General features: G+C 37.1%; 1 long non-coding RNA gene across 1 annotated transcript; it reads left to right on the top strand.

Annotated features, from left to right (window-relative positions):
* Positions 1–675: 675 nt before the first annotated feature.
* On the top strand, positions 676–3,870 carry LOC121409810. The gene is made up of 3 exons (XR_005969243.1): positions 676–763; positions 2,688–2,817; positions 3,456–3,870. It is a non-coding gene; the product is annotated as an uncharacterized LOC121409810 (long non-coding RNA).
* Positions 3,871–5,100: the final 1,230 nt, after the last annotated feature.

The raw sequence follows: 5,100 nt of genomic DNA, 5'->3' as shown, positions 1-5,100 counted from the left end.
CTATCTCCCCTCTCCCTCTATATATCGACCTCTCCGTCTCTCCCCTCTCTCTATTTATCTATCTGTCCATCCATCTCTCCCTCTTTCTATCTATCTATCCACCTCTCTCTCCCTCTATCTATTTCTATCTATCTGTAATTGTCTCTATCTATTTATCAGTCTTCTATATCTATCTTTCGGCAGCTTCTAAGTGTATCAATCCATCAAACTTCAATTTGTCTTTCCATTATAAGTATCTGTTTATTTTGATTTTGTCTGTCATTCTATTAATTTAGTTAATAATTTATATTTAGAAAAAAAACTATCATAAACAACGCGACTGCAAAAGCATGTTCGGATTTCACTCCTGACTGCCGCTCTCTCTGTACATGAAGTGCCGAGGAACTCTGTGCTCTGATCAGTAACTGTGCAAATTGCATGCGGTGGTGGACTCGCCTGTGTCGCACGTGCACGCTGCATGCAACCAGCGACGTGTGTAGACTCTTCACTAGTCGCTTTTTGGCTACTTTTCCGGAAAATGCCTTCGCCAGGGTGTAAAACGGAAACGCGCCAACCGGGGGGCTTTTCCCGAACCTTCGCGTTCAGTACATTTTTATTTTACAAATCGTCTTGAACGAGGTTCGCTGACTAATTAGGCCACGCCCACTCCCAAAGTTTTGATAAAAATGTAAAGTTTGTTTGATGTTTCGCCGCGATGATTCGAAATGAAACGAAGAAATTAGCAGAAGTGAAGGTCACCGGAGAGGTGAATGAGGATTTTACCGTAAGTAAAACCATTCAAAATGTCGTTCATATTATATGTAAGGTGATGAATAATTTGTGGTGCGTAATTATCAATTGAATTACAAGAAAAGATAATCTTCTGGCAGGAACCCTGTCGATACGATCGACAAACTTGACAGTACATAATCCAGTCTAGTCCCATACCCGTGTTTCTGTGTCTGCAGAACTAAGTATCTGACTGAGGTCCACACAACGACCCATCGCGACCCTGTCCATACACGTTTTTATGATCCACACAGGGCTGTAATTTTGCTAAGAGAAATCTTTATATTGTTTTACCTTTATGACATTCGGCATTATCGTGATATAGGGAACCACCGTTCACTTCATAGTCATACAGCAGCGCTTTATTCAGTCACACGCGCACGCACTACCCTATTTCCACCTCCATTCACTTTGTACACAAGTGCTCGTACACAAATCTACGAGTGGTTCCCAAAACCACGATTTGGCCTGACATTCTATATTAAAAATCATAATTTTTCTTTTCCTTTGGTTTTGTATTAATTTTGTTGCTCGGTGTGGTCGGGGATATCCTCGATTACCAGCGTGTGCAATAGATGTACACAAATCCAATGTGGCCATCCCAATTCTGTGTTTATCACGTTTATACAGTCATTGGAATTGGACAGGAGCTAAATCACATATTGATAGTGTGAGTGATAAATTGGACATTCTCAACTTATTTAGCATATAGGCTTAGCGAACACAAGTCAAACGAAATGGAGGCACTCGACAGCAGGCGAGGATTCAGGGGGGAGTTTAATATGTGGCAGAGGTGCGTTCACACCCAATCAAAATCTAGATATTATAAGTTTTAAATGGTGCACCCGTGGCAGTAGACCAAAAGCTTCGGTCCCTGTTTTGCTGGTTGTTCAGCTGAACTCCGTTGGCTTCACTCACCGAATACAGAGACCGAAGTTCTAGCGCGATCTGTACAGGGGACTCAATGGCCATATGTTTACGTACTTAAGATCGGATAAAAAGGGGAAGTGAATTTGCGCAACAGCCGAGGTATGTCACTATTTTGTTCCTTTTAACTTCAATTTTCTCCGTTTTGGGGAATTATTGCCAAGAGGGAATATAAATTTGCATTTTGGTCGCGTTAATTTTCAAAATTGTTATTCATTAAAGACAAAATTGAAGAGCCCCGACGGGGGGATTTTGCATTGTAAGTCCCCTAATGGTGGCTGCACAATAGCAAGCCGTCTGTGTATGAGAAATAAAAAAAAATTTTAAAAACTCCTCGAAACAGACAGCTGCCAGCTGTCTAGCTATCGTGCAGCCACCATTATGGGACTTACAATGCGAAATCCCCCAGTCGGGGCTCTTCAATTTTTCAATTTTATTTTTCATTTTTATCGTACCACATAAAGTTAGAGTCTAGATCTAGTCAAACCTAACCTTAAATAGCACGTAAAGGTACTTAAAGGTCCATTCATTAAAACAAAAATAAAGGGGAATATGCAATGGATCTCATCAAGCCCAAGTATTTTTTTGCCTTTGAATCTCATAATAAAGTACTATTGAACAAAGTCCAGTAAATTAAACCAGCAAGGTATCCATGTGCTATTGGGTTAGAAAAAACTTTTATTTTAATTCAAAAATATATTAATGACAAAAATGTTTTATTATTTGTATGATTAATATGTTAATGACTGTCTTGCTTATAATCAAGTGGAAATTATGTGAATTAACAAGAATTAATTGTTGACCGATTGTTGGTCGATTCTAGAAATTTCAGGATAATACAGCAAGAAAGAAAAATGATTGGTATATTTGAATCATTCCCCTTTATAAAATGTCAACAATATTCATAGAAAGTGCAATATTTTTCAATGATCACTGTGTCAATCTACATATTTCTTTGTTATATCAATGTAATATTAATGTTCTAATTTCAGACTGGAACTAGAGAGCTTGGCTCTGACTGGTCTACTACAGCAAGGAATGTGCCAGGGGCCAATCTGATGAACATGTGGCAGAAGATTTGGCAGTGGGTGAAGAAACACTGAGATTGAAATGCAACCACAGGTAACATGTAGACTAGTAAAATGCTATAATGATGACAAAAAAATGAAGGATATTGTTTAGGTTGCAGAATGTTAAATCATTAAAACCCACATCAATGATAATGAAATCACACTGTACCAGATTTTAAAGTCAGTTTGTAATGTAGACATTACATAGACATGAAAGACCATGACCATGCAAAAAATCATCCAGATGGTCATTTTTGTACATGGTTTTGGAAAACAGTGCGGGAGCTGAAAAACATAAAAATTACCATTTGGTCATGATTTTTTGCATGGTCGCTCACTTTAAAAACTCTACAGTTAACATGCGACCCCAGCCCCCCCCCTTCTGTTTGCGTAGCCCCTACTCACACCCCTCAATCCATTTTTCACTACTTGCTCATGTGTATGTACATACAAGCTACATTACGAGGAATAATTTCTCTAAGTTTCTCAGCCAGAGCATATGTCATTTACTATTTTTATTTTTGATTAACATAATAAAAGCTTGAACCCTTTGTTTACCCCCTTCTATATGAGTTCTGGTAATCAAAAGATGTTTTATTTCCTGTTTTTAGACATGTACATATACATGTGAGAAGAAATACAAGATTGTGGCAAATATTTTAATTAGTTCAATACTCTTTTTTCCTTCAGGTGGAGGCTTCACCCAAACTTTTCAGACGGATGCGAGATACAAAGTTACCCAAGTATAAATGGTTGAAGGTTTTGGAGAGCCAGACAAGAAGGCAGGAAATGTGATGTCACTTGTAAGTTAAAACACTCTTAAGTATGACTGCCTCACTTTGGCGAAGAAAGTAGTCACATTAAAAAAAAATTAAATTACCAGTACTGTTCTCTTCTTTATTTGGTCTTCTAGCAGTCAATATTTGAAAACAGTGACATCTATAAGTCTATAAGATAATAAGTGCTTAGATGCTTAAATGATTAATGATGATATTTCTTGGACAGTTGTAAAACATCCAATATCAATCAATGCTAGATGCTGTGACTTGCTTTCTATTGCCAAAGTAGTAAATGAATGTTCCATTGTTCTGCATTCCTATTAGAACCCCCACACACCATCACCCTCACACACCATCACCCTCTGCTTTGTCAGCTAGGAACACTGCAAAATTACCCAAAAAAGAACACAATTTTTTTTATATCTCTTGTAGGCCTGTATAAATCAGATAAATTTAATGACTACAAAAGCAGTCATTAAACCTCACTTATTCAAATGACTTGGTAGGGGGGGGGGGTGGCTCAGGATCTTGCCTGTAGATTGTGCACTCACTTCAGAAATCAGCAGGTTGGTTCTGAATCACGAAATAAAAAACAAATGTGATAATTTTGGATTTTGACTCCCTTTATTTTGGTATTAATGAGAAAAACTCAAGTCATTAAAATCAATTATGTATACATGTACATTTTAATTTTTTTCTTATGCATTTTTTTTTTGGTTGTTTAACCCTAAGAAGACGGGGGGGGGGTCGACATTTTTCGCGATAAATCAGCTGCTCAAAGTTTTTTTAATATGTCGCTCGCTGACTTTTTACTTTCAAGACTCTCGCGCAACTTTTGAGACCAAAATTGTGACCCCCAGGTACGCGTTTCCGAAATTACGCAACATTTCGTAAGTGCATGCAGACCCAAAATTGCTCAAAAACATGAATTTGTGTACAAATCCAATGCAAATAGTGTTTTTAGCCAAAATTCGTAAAATGTATCATTTTTCCTTTTACTGCTTAAAATCATTTAATTTTATCTTGTCTATGGTAAAAATAAAGTCCCCGTAAATTTCCATTGAAAACACAATGAAAAGCAAAAAGTCATAAAACAAAGAAATACATAAGAAATTTAGAAAACAATAGAATACATAAGAAAATAAATGTGATGTGTACATTTTTGAAAAATAAATTTGATCAGATGCCTATCTAGAGTATGTGAAACAAAAATGAGCATTTTAGGGGCTTTGTTGTCTCACCTGCATAGCAGAGTGAGACTATAGGCGCCGCTTTTCCGACGGCGACGGCGTCAACATCAAATCTTAACCTGAGGTTAAGTTTTTGAAATGACATCATAACTTAGAAAGTATATGGACCTAGTTCATGAAACTTGGCCATAAGGTTAATCAAGTATTACTGAACATCCTATTAGAGTTTCATGTCACATGACCAAGGTCAAAGGTCATTTAGGGTCAATGAACTTAGACCATGTTGGAGGAATCAACATCAAATCTTAACCTGAGGTTAAGTTTTTGAAATGACATCATAACTTAGAAAGTATATGGACCTAGTTC

The sequence above is a fragment of the Lytechinus variegatus genome, chromosome 1, assembly GCF_018143015.1.
Source record: "Lytechinus variegatus isolate NC3 chromosome 1, Lvar_3.0, whole genome shotgun sequence".
Taxonomy (NCBI): Eukaryota; Metazoa; Echinodermata; class Echinoidea; order Temnopleuroida; family Toxopneustidae; genus Lytechinus; species Lytechinus variegatus.
This window is presented reverse-complemented; position numbering and strand designations above follow the sequence as displayed.